General features: G+C 37.6%; 1 long non-coding RNA gene across 1 annotated transcript; it reads left to right on the top strand.

Moving 5' to 3' along the window:
* The first annotated feature begins 11,158 nt into the window (after positions 1–11,158).
* LOC135118219 (uncharacterized) lies at positions 11,159–12,698 on the top strand. Its single transcript, XR_010277436.1, has 2 exons — positions 11,159–11,617; positions 12,473–12,698. It is a non-coding gene; the product is annotated as an uncharacterized LOC135118219 (long non-coding RNA).
* Positions 12,699–16,497: the final 3,799 nt, after the last annotated feature.

Raw genomic sequence — 16,497 nt, forward strand, 5'->3', positions numbered from 1 at the left:
CAAAATCAGGTTAAAGCATAATTTTAATTTTGCTAAGATTGCAGTTATAAAAGTGTCGAAATTTTTGATACGATCAGAATAAGGAAATCAGCACCACTCCAAAGCGTTGGAATACATTTAGACCGACTCATTGCATTAAGGCCATTTAATTTCCTACTAGCGATACAAAGTAGCAATAAAACGTTTTTACACTTTACTCTCCATTAAAATAAATCGAAGCACTCTAAATCGATGGGGTACAAATTGTCCCCGGTGAAAGGTCGCCGACACGAAGGGTTAACAATGAGGCGCCATTATTTCGTGTGAATTGAATTGGCATAGACGATTTAACTTGCTTAAGCTATGCGGATTTGTCGCTTCAATGACCTCCGGCCGAATCGACCCTTCAGCTGCAAAAAGCCGACTAGAATTTGTATAGCCTTTATGAGGGTTAAATGATTTTTCTGTCAAATAAAATGCGTGAACCTTTGTTCTGCGGGCAAGGGTTTTTCAGGAAATCGATTTTTATTGAGATAAAAGAGGCGGTACACTGACATGACTTGCTTAAAATAAACATCAGAACACCCAACTGAAAGCAAGGGTTTGAATTCCCGTGTGTCATTGACATCGTGTTTAGTTTTTATTTTTTTATAAAATAAAACCTGGCTATTTTTTTACAAAGAAGTGACAGATTTTTGCTAAGAATCAATAATCCCAATCACTACGAACCAACCTGTTACTTCTAAATTAATAATAGAAAAAAAAGTATCTATGATAAAACTGGGATCTTCTAACCGCCATTTATCAGGGTGACTGTCAAAAATATCAACGTGCAACTTTCCCTTAGTGGTCGGGAGGGCCTGAAGATTTATGCGTTGGCCCTCCGGCAAGGCCTAGATACTCCACAGGGAGGAGTGACGAATGTATCTGGCAGACTTCAATTGTTTGGTGAACCGGTCCTTGTAATTGGCCGATCAATAGATTTGTTACGTGGACTCGTGTCTGGAGAATACTTTTGCACGTTTTAATGGTAGGGAAGTTTAGCTGATTGGCTTTACGTGTGCTGGATCCAGCTAGCGAAGACAGGATAGCGCAGAAAATTATAAAGAAAATTAATGTCATCCAATATTGTATGCGAGAAGCCGAAAATCGATCTCAGTGGCGTGCACTTGGAGAGGCCTATGTCCAGCAGTGGACTGCGATAGGCTGATGATGATGATGATGATGCTTGTATACCTAACGTCAATGTATGTGTAACAATTGTAGACAAACCAATAAATTAATTAATAATTAATTAATGTATGGAACAGTGTGCGTGGTTTGAAGTCACGAATAGCATATCATGTTCAGTTTATAAACAGGTGACATCGGTACTGTAGAGGTTTTATATCAATGTGTTTAAAATGCTACTGGTCATCGGACAGGAATGCAAATAATAATCTTTCTAGAGACAGTGGGACGAACCGCTCTGCAGATTGACGAGAAATAAACTAATTGAAACATCTGTCAATACTGCTGAGCGTGCCCGCCTACTGGCTGTGGGAGAGTGGGAGTCAGGGCTATGGCTTCACGCACTGCCGTCACCCAGCGTTGGGACCATGCTGGGTGACACTACATTCCGGCTCGCTACATGCCTACGCCTCGGCGCTCCCACTGCGGCTCCGCATCGCTGCCAGTGCGGTGAATCTGTGGACCGCCTTGGGCACCATGGTCTTTCCTGTAGCAAAAGTGCTGGTCGCATGGCACGACACGCCAGCATAAATGACATTATCCGTCGTGCTCTTGTCACCGCCGGAGTGCCAGCCATTTTAGAACCCAGAGGCTTGGCACGCGACGATGGCAAGAGACCAGACGGGATGTCTATAATGCCTTGGAAGATGGGAAGGTCTTTGGTGTGGGACGCAACCTGCGTCGACACCCTTGCACCTTCCCACCTTCCCAGTACGGCGAGCTGTGTCGGTGCAGCTGCTGCGGCCGCGGAAAACCTCAAGCGGCACAAATATGTAAACCTCACCGGCAATTGCATTTTTGAGCCGTTTGGGGTTGAAACCCTGGGACCATGGGGCCCAAGTGCCCACAGACTATTTCGAGAAATTAGTAAGCGATTAGTGGAGTCCACTCGTGACCAAAGGGCTGGCCTATACTTCGGTCAAAGGATATGCATTGCCATCCAGCGTGGCAATGCAGCCAGCCTTTTGGGCACGATCCCAGCTGACAGCGATGCGGATGAATATTTTGATACCTAGTTTAATTATTTCCCTATTATAGATTAATATTGTAATACCAATTAATTGATGTTATCTCAGATTACGGGAAAAATTAAAATAATCTTTCAGAAAGGAAAGTAGGAGTTTCATATTTAATGAAGATATTAATTTAACAGAAGACACTATAATTTTTCTATTCTTCCCAGCAAAAATCATAAGAAGTGGTGAAAGGTGGGCGTTTTGGGGCTGTCTGTTTGTTCTGTAAATTTCTGACATTCAAAAACTGTTGTTTTGCAGCCAAGTTTGAATACAGGATTTTAGATTTTGATTTGGACGAAAACCAAACCCTTATTAACAGTAGCTACTAGCAAGTCAAGCAGTTATAAATCAAAGTAATCGATAATGCTAATCGGACACAGACCAAGTATTGTCCGAATTTGGATATTATCTAACATTTTGATTAATACGGTGAAGTCAGAACGTCGTTTAACTGTCGAACTGTGGTCTCGTTTCGGTGACACCGTGGTTTACTAAGTAGCGGTTATAGGGTTAATCTGGGCTAATGACGCCGCGCTGCCCAGTCGACATTTATTATGTTCGATATAGAAACAAATATAAATTATGATAGTATGTAATTAGTTTTCCTCTCATCTCTATTATGTATGTAGGCATGTAGAGTACATCGTATTAATTTGCAGGTTTTCATCCATACCTGCTAGCTTTATATGTAAATGCGAAAGTAACTAAGTATCTGTAAAGCTTTTACGCCAAAACTACTGAACCGATTTAAACAAAATTTTGCACACACAGCCTAGCATAAAAAGCAAGAAAGGTGAAACAGGACGAAACAACATAACTCTTAAAAATCCTGAATTTTAATCAAAGCATCATTTTACTGTAAGGTCCTTCTCGGAATACAAGGAAAAGTTTTATTTAAATTCAATAGGTGGCTTTTAAGTCGGTTCACTTACAATTTTAATTAAAGATATTTAAGCGAAAGTTTTATGTCTGTTTTTTACAAATAATATTACAATAATATTCCTTAGTTATCCTACTGTGTCTTTGACACGACTTTCATATACCTACCCTTCAGCAACCTACCAAAGATATCTAACGTATTCAAATCCAGCAATTCGCATTTTTTGTTCAAAAACTATCTATTTATTATGCGAATATCGTCTACCTCATTTCCAAGTCCGTACAAATTCCATTCGTATTCCACAATTTTTCAAAGTTGCGCACTAACATCTGATACGGTTCAGCAACTCAATATTTCTCTATTGCCCCAGAGACCAGACAACTTGTAAGAATAAACTGCGAAAATACTTCGCTGTTTCATACATTTTCCTACTTGATGCATTGTTTCCATGTATGGGAGCATATTTGATATCAATTTGGCAAGAAAACGGCGTCATCTGTGTTGCGATACCGCAGTTGTAAATCAAACACATTATTTATCTTTAAAGGACGCTTCAGGAAGTGTATGGTCTAAGTCATAAATGAGATGTGGTGTAGCTAAATGCCTACAAATGAGGTATGAAAATCCATCGATCTCTTTTATGCATTGTGAAATAGTAAAATAAGTCTTGATGACAAAACTGAGGGAGTCAAAACATTACCATGGACAACACTAACTATAACTTAATCTGCCATATTCAGGTTTTTAGGGCAGTATTGTAAAGTATACTTTTTTTATAAGGTGGCTTCAAGGGGACTGATTGAAACTAGGACAACAGCGAATAATAAACTAAACATGTTTCGTTCCATTACCCGAGATTGTCGCACATCTCGTAGGAACTGTGGACAATAATATTATACCTAATTGTACCGCAGCGTGAACCGCGGTCGCTTATGACTTAAGTATCCTCAAAAAGGGACGAAACACCTAAATCTTCCGGACAATAATGTTTCCAGATAAAAACGGGCCTGATAACGAGTGTTATACGGGCCCTCTAATGTACACAGAAGGCCGTTTTACAAACGTTTTGAATAATGACAATAGGTCCGGTTTCTTAGGCGTTTAGGTTTTTATTTTTGTAAAAAATCGTCCGTATTTTGTTTGTTGCTTTCCATGGTTTCATAAAATAGGCTTGTTATGTTAGATACTCATCGATAAATATGAAAATATCTTTTTTTCTTGCTTTTCAGGACACAAAGACACTTCTGTAAAATAAGCTACATTTTTAAAGAAAAAAGAAAATTATCATTGGTTTTAAAATAAGTTGCAGCAAATATTCATTTTCTAAGTAAGGCAAATAATGTCTTTGCGCCTAATAGCTTTAAAAGATCCATTATAAATAACATTTTAATAACGGGTATAATAGATTAAAGACATCTATTTCAGCGTGAAAATATGCATGGAGGTTGGTCTCCACTTATTTTTCATCCACTTTTACTTATTTTCTTCTCCCAAAAGCTGAAATATTTATTTAAAAAAGGTTTCCATTATTCTTTTCGAGTTTTCGAGCGTTTTAAAAGATTTATGTCTCAAGCTTATCTAACAAAGCATAGCATTTTATTTTCAAAGGTATTTCAAATGCATTTTTAAGTATTTTAATGGCTGAAAGTGAGTGAGTTCACGCAATTTGTTATTTAATGAATTGGTTGTTTGTGATAAGAATTTTATAAGATTTACAACGGTTACAAAATGTAATAGAATATTTTTTTATTCACACAAATTGTGGACCTTGAAGTACTAAGACTAAGCTTACAAAATGTTCCTTTCATACAGGACATTTTTCATTTGTCACTAAGCCCACCATTTTCTTACCAACATTATTATTGTCTACAATAGTCTTGTATTCAAATAAACAGTTTCTCCACAATAGCAATACAAATTCATGATCGCGTCAAACACGCAACATTCAACGTAGGTATTAACTTAAGTTATTCAACGGCGAATTCACAGGGAAGTTATGGGCCCTTCGCTAACAGCCGCAAATCATCATCTGTAGTACATAATCTGTGAATACTAATCAGCAAGATCCCACGACAGATGTAACAAAATTAATATGTATCGCGGTTTGTGGATTTCCCCAGCGATGACGTGTCAAATATACCTTATTAGAATCGAGCGTAGGGATGTTGCCTTCACGAGTATTCGATTGTATTTGAGCATCGAATAGCTGTTTTATCTGTCTCATATATCATATGAGGTAGCTCACGCAACCAGGTAAAAGGGCGAAATATGTTAGGTATAACAAAATCAATAAAATGAAACGTTAAAAAAACTCACTTCACACATTCAAAATGACTGTATCACGGAATCTTGATGTTTTGTTATAAATCAGTCCGGTAGTTACCTAGATCAGCACGTTCAACAAACCTATTAAATATTCTTTACAATACGTAGATTTTTGCCGACGGAAATTCTGGAAAACTACAAGGCTGCCTTCAAACGAATTGAAAAATGAACAAGATAATGATGAAATTGTTCGAAATACGGTGAAAATTAATTTAAAATTCTTGTGCCTTTTGTCAGTTCACTTTCATTGTACTGTTAAATTGAGTGCACTGAGCCTTTTCGATGAAAGAGCATTATTATTCTCGGAATCGGATAAATCGACTAGACTCGAATAACTGTACTGGAGTCGCGTCTCTAGTGACATGTGTCCGTACAGTTTTACTGTGAAGGGTATCGCGATGAACCGAAACCCTTTGAACGCGTATGGTGTCAAAATTAATTTGTTCACATTTAAATATGTGGGTACAACGCAGAATTAGGTTACACTCAATTTTGTATATTAATTGAATTTTATGCAAATCGTTCAAACGTAAATTTTCGTATTACGTCGGGATTTTAAAATTGATTGATGGACTTCCGTGTTTAAAATAAACCATTGGGAATTAATTAATCACAATTTTAATTAAATTGCAACGTTCCCTAAAGCTGTTTCAAATCCTCTAAAGATAATCTTGTCTTCGTTATATTTTTAGAAATACGTTCTAGTTTACCTATTTTTAAAGGTCAATCCTTAAACTTAAGATGTAACCTTACCTCTTAATTGGTTTTCTGGAGAAAGTTCTCAAGTCACACTGGCATTAGTTTCAGTATTTTCTTGACAAAACGCTAAGTTAAAGGAGTAATTTGTACCGGTACAATTTGTATTGTATTTCAACTGTGAACAATATCTAGGTATCGGCATAGCAAGGTGGCAAGGTGGCTGGGAGCTGAGAATCAATTGTGGGAAGTAGGTCACTGCGGTACTGTAAGCGTTTATTCACTATACCGATAGGACACACATAGACCGCGACTATTCCACGGCTGACTTGAGGACCTAGGGTCCTACAGAATATTGCCATATTAGCATTGCCAAGCATTTAATGGGTTATGGAGACTTTATCTTAATTTCTCTTTTAGGATTCACAAATGATTATTCAGAAAGGAACTTAAGGAACTGAACACAAACAAGCGCATTTTTATTCTTTGTTTTGAAATAGTAATATTAGGCACAGTGGACCATTGAAATGGTAAAACAATTTTGACCATGTCATGGACCTTATTGTTTGACGTCCAAATGAATGTCTCTCGTAAAGTGGTATTGAAAAAGCTAGGCAGAAGAGATTTACCCCGTAGAACCAAATTTTTAGCCGAGTTTTCATGATGAGGATGTAGACTGACCATCCCTGTGGGTGTTTTACCACACAATCATCATGCAGTCGTCTTGTTTGGCATCGAAGTGTCAATTACTGAACTTGTGGCACCCCCTCTCGGGGCGGGAGGGTACGCGACACTAATTCAATCAATTTGTCGGATTGATACATCGTGTTACATATAACCCCTGTCGAAGGTAATGCGTTGCGGTTAGTTAGCACCCTTAGGGAAATTAACATTACAAATGCGGCTATTCAATATACATAATGTCAAATATGTTTGTTGGTTATTATGTTAATCATTGCGGATATGTCTATACGTCTAATATAAAGAGAAACCTAATATTATGATTATCTGGGACTGCAGTACTGATGAACTTATTCATGTTTTAATAATTAATTGTGACAGTAAAGTTATATACATACACCCTTCTAATAAATAGGCTAAATTATCTTTAACATTCGATTAAACATTTTTTTGATGATATATATTCTTCTGATTTATATGGAATACAACAGAACTTATAAATAACGGTGGCCGATGCAAAGTTTTTCGAAAATTAATATCAGCAGCGATTCGAACCCTCGGCCACGCTTTGCCGGTGTCGCAAATTGTTGTTTGGTACAAGTGATGAGCGATAGATGTTTAATGAGTCGAAAGAAAATAATCTTTGATTAGTTGTTTAAGCATATAAGGGCAAACTAACAAAAATTTAGATGTTTTTGCTATATTAATGCCCTCGTCTAACAAAGTAAAAATGTTAAAGAGAATGTTTAACCGATGTTATTATAACTTAACATATACTAACCGATTTGTCATCGTTTTGTTTCTCTTTACAGAGAAATGTAAGAGGGGTAGATTATTGTTGAAATGAAGCTGTTACAATGTTATACCTCCTTTAAAGTTGCGTGGAAAATTATCTATGACTGCTAGGATCATGGCACATTATACCGGGACCGCAACAGCACCGCACCACACCAGCATTTAACTTGTCATTCAATTTAGAGCATTAAATCGTGTATAGTATAATATATTTCATAATGTCAATACGAAAAAGCCAACGGCGGTCAGTCAACGCGCTTGCCGCTACCACACAACTCGGCTCGTAACCCGCGTGTTGCAAGCGAGCGGACCTTATGCGTACAGCGCGCCGACGGCATGCTCATTACGCGCCGACTACGGGTCGGCAGCGAAGCAAATCCTAGGCGTGTTCATTAAAACAATATTGAGTTTGCGGTGTTAGCAAGCTTACACGTCGCGGCCGGCGCGCGGACTGCGAGCTTGCACCTCGCGGACAACGCATGGTTAGCGCGCTGGCAGCTAGCCGTAGTCTAACTTCGAGGCGACGCCGTACTGCAGCTGTGCTGTTGCGGTGCCGGCATAATGTGCCATGATCCTTAGTCTTAAGGTAAACATGGTGTACTAAATGTAACAATAAATTCCATGTATTATTATAAAAGCTTTGTTTCACTATTTTATGCCTTCAAATATAAAAAGGTGTATGTTGCTTCTGACTTGGGCTACATCACAATTTGCAAGTTTCGTGCTTACAGCAAGTTGTACGGAGCCGCGGGCATTGCTTTCTTTGCAGTGTTTATTTAGATCCACCATTTTTCAAACCCCTGCCGTTTCTTAGTAGCCCAGATTTTTGTTACAACAGTTGTTTCAGAGTAAATTGTAATCGAGGAGTTTTTTTAGGATTATTTTGACTTGATTCGTTTAAAAAGTACACTTGTATACATGGGTTAATTTGAATATACTCACCTCACTGAGCTGGGCATTCGTCTTGGCGAGCGCAGTGTGAGATATTTTTAGCTCCGGAGATGCTGCTGCCCATTCCGAGCAAGGCATTCATTCATTACCCCTCATTGTACTGTATTAGATATTATGGAAAGTTGATGCATGGTGCGAAATAGTTTATTCATACTAAGTTTAATTGCTTATAGGCTTGACTGTAGATATGTGAATTGCTATACTCTCATGAACTGATAGGTAGTGATTTAGTGTAAAAGTATAATTAGTATTGATGTTTATTATAAACACGGGGCCTGATTGTAGACTTAAATATAAGCAATTATTAAGAATACCAAAATGTATTGAAAATAGCCTTCACTGAAAGTTTTTTTTTTTCTTTCAGAAAGCTTCGTAAGATGAAAGGCAGATTAAAATAAAAACATTCAAAATAATGAGGTCTTGGGCTTAATAGAAAATAATAATAAATTCCCGCAGTTCCTTGCTAATGCTAAGTAAGCACTAAATAAACCTTGAATTAATTTTATTTCTTTGTAAAATGAAGTAGAATTTCATTCTGAAATTAAATAAAAAAGTCTCAATAACGTATTCTGACCTTGTCTGTCGAGCTAATTGAGTATGTCTCCTTCAGGACCTGTGCTTGACTAACTCGCCCTTGGCATTCATCCGTCTACGTATTAAATAGAGAGAACAATTCAACCACACCTCTTTTTTTCACGTTTGTCCTGTTTATAATGAGATTTGTTTTTTGGACTTTTATATGGCTGCTTCTCAAGATTGTACTTGAAATGCAGATGGATTTTGTTTCTACTGGTTTCTTTGGTCTATAAAAAAGGTGTGCATGGATGTAAATTGCCAGATCTTACAGATGGTTCCATTTTTCGTCATCATTAATCCATTCTTACAAACGGATTTTTTTTTCTTATTTAACATTTTGCTAACGGCTAGGCAGTATCTTTTTAACAAAGTAGTTTTCAAATAAGATGGTTCCACTTCAGAGGTTAGTTTGTAAAGGCTTACCTACTAGCTTACTTTTCCCACTATTTCTCAATTTCCCGCGAACACTTATCAAGATGGCCATACATGTAGGTTTTTTCTTTTTCAGTGTGGCAGTGCAGGGCCCTATCTAAATTAGTTTTCTCGCTTTAGCAGTGGTGGACGTGAGAAAGTGCACGATAAAAGCAGTGGCGAAAATGTTAAAAATATTACCGTTTAGTTTGCTCTCAGCTTACGTTGATGAAGTAAAAGGAGAAGGCAAAATTAATCTTTATGAAACTACTTACAAGTATAAACAGGTACAATAGGTAATGAGTTATGGCTACCAACATTAATAGCGATGATGGGCGACGTAGCTTACGATATACTTATTATACTAATACATACATTACATACATACTAATACATATTGTGTATATTGTAGCTCCATCATTTGCTGTATGTGTCTACAAGTAGTAACTGATATGAGGTTAAAAATGTTTTAAAATCAAGTTTTTCTTATCACTTCAGAATAAAACTGGTTTAAATTGTGCCTTTCTTTATTTCTCTGTTTACTCGACTTATCCAAATAATGTACGGATTGCAGTATTGTAAAAAATACCAATTACTTATTTTACGTAGAGAACTACTTTCTACTTCCTGGATAAGATCGAATTCTATTGCATATTTTTTTTACAAACACCTTACCTGAAAATAGATCAAAAATTAGGTTTAGGCTTAACAACTTCTGACTACGCTTAACCAATTCGGATCCTAGATAGCATATTTCGGTCTATTCACTTATGGAATGGCTCCGTGACTTTATTGAGTACAAACCCATTGACTCGGTATTCAATCTACGCTCACCTATGGCGCTCAAAATCAGTGACCCAATAAGAAACGACAGACGCCAAGACAGGTCTCGATAAATCTGCCAAAGCGAAGTGGGATTGGGCGGGTCATGTTTATTGAGTGCAGAGGACAGATGGCCATTGGTTTGGAAGTGTTCAGGATCAGATTAATCAAGCTGCAAAGAAAAAGTTCGTAGGAAGAATGCTGAAAACGCTACTGCTGCGTAACAGAGTGAAAAGGGGAGTAACCCATTGAAGAAGACACCTTAAACATTATCTATACTACCTAAGTTTTATGCGTAAGAAATCCTTATGAACATTGCATACGCGTAAGTGAGATTTTTTGTTAAGCATCTGCAGATGATGATTTGACTAGGTATTGGAAGTAATGGATTGGAAGCAAGGGACAAAATATTTGTCAAAATATACAAGCTTCTATCATGGGCTATAAACAAAGCGTTCAGATTTAGTATAATATTAGATAATAATACATAAGATTTACACATTTGTTTTATTCAGTTTATTTCGTACCTAGTAGCTTCTACCGGCACTCTAGTTGATATAACCGGGTTACCCTGGTCTGGTCGTAAATAATGCCACCTCAGCGTGGCTGGACCAAGTGTAAAGCGTTTGTTTACAGAAAACTGCGCTCGCCACAAATTGTTCCTGGATTCAATGGAAAAACAAGGGACCGAATAACTTAAAGAAACGTAGCTTTAATATAATATTGCAGTTTTAGTTGAAATGTGTAACTGTAAATTACATTTGAATCTTGCCATCAATTTATTGCGATTATTTAGATATTATCCTTACTAATATTATAAATCGGAAAGTGAGTTTGTTTGTTTGTTTGTTTGTTTGTTCCGCTTTCACGCCGTAACTACTGAACCGATTGCTTTGAAATTTTGCAGACGTAAAGTTAGAAGTCCGGATTAAATAATAGGGTACTTTTTATCCCGAAAAAAATAGATATTCCCGAGGGAAAACAAAAATATTGTTTGCTTGATGGATGGATTGTAGATGGCGCTGGGTGTTTTTAAAACGTGGTAACGATGTGTTTTTAAAATACGTAAGAAGTGGAATGATAGCTTTTTAAAACGTGGTGACGTTGTTTTTTTTAAGATACGTAAGAAGTGCAATGATATCTCGCGCTTTAACCTGTAGCTCATTGTTCAATCGCGAGCTTCCCGATAGCTCGATAGATGGCGTTGTGCTTTTCTGTATCGCGGTGTTAAGGTTCGCCGCGAATTAGTCTTAAGGCGAGGAAGTGGTCAACAATAATTCCATAACCGGCACGCGCATCTAAGGCGCCAAAAGGGGTCGGAGCGTCTGAGCGGGGCGAGGATAACAATACGCGCGCTAGCTTATAACTAAAAGTCGTAAGCGACAAAATGGTTTTGTAATTTTAATATTTAGAAATGATAATTTAATAAAAATTCCTACTACCATTTTAAAGAGTATGTATATACTCAACTACTAAAAAAGTTAAGAGGCTTAAATCGGTCCCGTTTGCCCATAATATGTGAATCTCTTTTTAAAAAGAGGTATGTTTGATATATTTTTCTCTGTTATAAAAGTTACCTAATCATGTTTCTACAACTAACAAAATAAGGCTTATATCATGAACTTTCAGGTAACCAAGTTGTATTTTGATCCGTTTTGTATTTACTGAGAAAAATTGAAATCCTTGGCGCCAAAAATTCCAATTCGTCCTCTTAAGGGTGTGTCCACATTTGGCGAATGCGCAGCACGCGAGCCGATCGCGACCTGCCCGCGAGCTGCGCGCGTACATTTTTGTTCGTGCGCCGCTTCTGCTTGGCCCGCGCGCAGCTCGCGCGCGACCTAAGCGCCGCACGCGAGCGGCGCGCAGGCGGCGCGCGACGTCTGCCATCTTCGATAGTACTAAGCCAATATAGGGAACTGTAAGGGCGAGAACTGATTGCGCGCAGATCGCGCGCTGCTCGCGCGCTCTATACGAGCCTTGCATGAGTTGCGCTAAAGAGGCGCACCGAACTATTGCAGTGACTGCACGCGCGCAGCTCGCGGACAGCTCGCGATCGGCTCGCGTGCTGCGCATTCGCGGCGCATTGGCCAGATGTGGACGCACCCTTAAGGTGTTTTGAAATCAGTGGGGCCCAGTAGGGCCAGGGCCAGCCGGGGCTGAGGGTTGTTCGAAAGAGATACCGCGGCCCTGGTATATAAAAGGCCTAGGACGGAACACGACGATTTTAGTCAGTAAGAGTCTGACACTCCCTCACCGCTGCTAACCCGCAGCGGGAGGGGTCATTTGATGATTTTACGTCGCTAAAAAAAAAGATGTTTTGAAATAAATATTTTTTTTTGTACTCGCTCTGGAAGCAGTGTTTAACACTCATCACAAGGGAAAACGTATCATTCAGTTTTGGTTTAACAACTAATCGTATCCAGCGTTACATCGCGCTTCTGATTTTTCCGTGGGAATGAGAAGTTTTCTTATAGTTGTGATTTATACCGCAATATAACCGAATTCCACGCGGGCGAAGCCGCGGGCGGAAAGCTAGTTAGTACATAAAACAATATAATAAGAAGTGCAGATGTACCTATATGTAGCTTGAATTATAGTTTTTAATAGTGGTTTCAAGATATTTAAGTAGGTCCACTTTTACACAAGCTTAAATATGCACCAGAAATATTATGGTATATATTCAATTGGTGTCCCAATAGTGAACGAATTTTTCAACTAGATACAGTAATTTCGAAGCCAAACAAACAAAAAATGTTTCCACTTTATTACATTTATAGATTAATAAATATAAAATGCGGTCGTACTTGTTTCTTCATTATTATAACCCGTATATAGTAAAGAGTGGACAAGCTGTTGTAGCTTAACAATTAAACAGACCACGTTGCAAATAACGTTAAAAAAATTACTGGAAATTATAACTAACTTAGTGCCCGGTCTCCTGTATTTTGTAATTTTATCACGTTATCTTCCATTACTGTGGTTCATCTTCAAAAATAATTTAATTTAATTGTAATACAATGATGTGTTTTTATATTGATTTTAAATAGCATTTTGATGAAACTTGGCAATAAAATAGCTATATACACAGAGTGTGTCGTAACTGATCACATTAAATCGCATCACATATACTTAATGATATTCTATGGCAAATTGTAAAAAAATTAACCTAATCCATTCTATGGTTTACCCACAGGAGTCATTTTTCGTTTTCATAATTTACAACATCATGAACACAACATCATTAGAATACCACATAGGCTACTTTTTATCCGGATGCAGAAAGTTGTGTAAGGAAGTGAAACCGCTGGTAGAAGCTAGTAGATAAATAAGACTAATTTGCCAGCGAGGTAAAACTGTATCTCCTGACTAAACCGGCCCCTTTTCCAAACAGAATCTACAGCAATTTCGCGCTAAATTGGAAATACTATAACGTAGAGACTATGCATACAAGATTAATATAAATGCGCCTCCGGCCTCAAGCGCTTACTTTAATATCAGAAAAACTAGCTTTAAGCGGCTTTTTTGTACACTCCGTGGTTTTACTTTAAGATGATTTGTTTGAACATTGTGAAAGTTACTTATGTTTTATGATTGTGCATATTTTCTAAGTTGCGTTTTTACTTATAAAACTACCTTCTTCATCTGCCTAGCCTTTTAACCAACCAAGTTGGGGTCGGCTTGCAGTCTAACCGAATGCAGCTGACTACCGTTGTTCTACAATGAGCGAATCCTCAACCCAGTTTCGGGCAACCCAATACCCCTTGATGAGACTGGTTTTCAGACTTTCTGGCTTCTCACTTCCCGACTGCCTAAGATGTTCAAGTTACAGCCGGGGCCCACCAATTTATAGCGGCTTCTGAAATACGGAAGAACTCGTCATGACAAGATAGTCACCCATCCACGGAGTGACCGCGCCAAGTGTTGCTTAACTTAGCAACTAGCCTAAACCTAGTCTTTTATCATTGAAATGAGCATTTTAATTCAGCTTGGTAAATTTTATGGCCAAGCTTACGCTAAACATAAAAATGTTAGAATACAAAAGGTACTTTTAGTTTGGCGTAATGTTACGGCAGATATTACATTATTTTTAATGACGTCATTATTCATCTTTTGAGAGTAGCTTCTTGAATTTTACTTTTTATTCGTATGTTCGTTCGTTCTAGGTTAGTTAGTTTCGTTTTACAGTTACGAAAAAGAAAGAGGGCATACTTTCATCGTTCATCGTCGTGCCCAATTGTCAACTGCCTTTGCATTTGAATAAACAAAGCATTTTGTGAAATTAATCATAAAAAATATAAACGTAAAGGTAAAGAATTAAAAAACATTTTTCACCGAACAAAAAGAAAAGCAAAGGAAAACAAACGGAGTTAATCACAGTATTCTTCCTTACAGCTGCAAAAACACACTAATGCAAATAACTAGTACAAAAACGTAATAGCAAGGACGCACAAAAAAGTACCTACATACAAAACTCAAGGCGCAACACCGCGCCGTTGCAGCCCGAGGCAAAAGCTAGGACTAAATAAAAACAATACAAGAAAACAAAAAGTTCCACTCCGTATTCTCAACCAATATGCTTCTTGCATAGAAATTAGTAGATGTTATCAAAAAATTTCATTGTTTTCCAGACGTTCATAAGTAAAAATAGAACTAATATCTGTTATTCTAGAGAAGTATCGAAAAAATGTGCGAGGGAATCCCATATAATGTTATCAACGCCTGTAATTCAGAGCTCACACCTAAGCTATCCCATCAAATGTTATACTGATGGGATTGTTAAGCCTATACAATAAGAAGCAAGTAAATAAATAAACACCGGTAAATCAGCTGGTGCTCCAAGAACTAAAACAGAGTTTTATGCATACTTACTTTTATTTTTATTGTTTAAGGTCTCTTAAAATGTTGTTAGCCTTCTGCTTACTTCATTTATATGGCAGAAGCAAGAATAAGTATAAAGCTAATGACTCGTTTGAGCACGGTGTCGTTCGTTTGTTTCGGAAATGGATCGGGGTCTTGCTTTTCATCTTGCGTCCTCTTTTGTTTTCTTGCCAGTGCAAGTTAGTTTACAGACGTGTTGCACAATCCGCTTATTACGAGTGTTTGTTCGTAAGCGCGTGGGAAATGCGACAGTGAAATAGTGCTTTTAGAATTTATTTCTGTTTTGTTTGTTTAATAATTTATGAGAAACGATGTCAGTGTTCTGTGTTAATCAGCTCGTGCTTAAAGTTCTTTTATATTTTAGGTCGAATAAAACATAATTTAAAGGACAAGTCTTTGTTCTATGTAAAATCTGAGAATTGTAATCGCTTACAAACAAAAATTATTAAGCTGTACACAAACAATTAAAGTCAAAACATTGAAGTCGGCATTAAAATTACTGGATGATAATACCCTTAAACACTGCCGCGAAAACAGCCAAAGTTCAAAGTTGTTCCGTTCAAGAAACTTTGCCTTTCTATTTGAATCTAGTTTTATTTAGTTAAATGTTGAAACGGAATTAATTTGAAGACATCCTGGATTTGTTATTGGACTTAGAATGTCGCGGCAAACTTTGAAAAGTATTGGGAAATTACTAAAAGTTTGAGGGGATTCGGTGCCTTGAATGGCCACGGTGAATATTCTAAGTCTGCAAATTAGATTCTGTGTTTTTCTATACAAAAGGAGCGTGCCCAAAAAGGCTGGCAGTATTGCCGAGCTGGATTCCAATGCTTATCCGTTGTCCAAGATATGGTGTGACGGGAAAGCAGTTTTTGAAGCCTTTTAATGTTAAAATAAAATAAATAAAGTGTAAACATAACGAGGCTGAAATAGCGCAACAGCACTCAAGCCTCAATCAATAAATTATTAAAAAATACCTGCGTGTGCAAATATATTTTTTAGTGTAAGTAAAGCCCCAACACTTGCACAAAGAAAGGCTTATTTACCGCAACTGACAATGCCATGTGTGTGGCGAAATACTGGGCTACTAAGATATGAGGCAGATTGCTATCGACTCGCCAAGAAGAGCAGGGAACCGATTCTCCTAATTTTACTTAAGCGACATACGATTCACATTCGACTGCGATCCAATCACGACTCGATTACGATTGAAGCGTATATTGGCATTCCGCTATTTTAACTTTCAAATTAACGTTT

The sequence above is a fragment of the Helicoverpa armigera genome, chromosome 19, assembly GCF_030705265.1.
Source record: "Helicoverpa armigera isolate CAAS_96S chromosome 19, ASM3070526v1, whole genome shotgun sequence".
Taxonomy (NCBI): Eukaryota; Metazoa; Arthropoda; class Insecta; order Lepidoptera; family Noctuidae; genus Helicoverpa; species Helicoverpa armigera.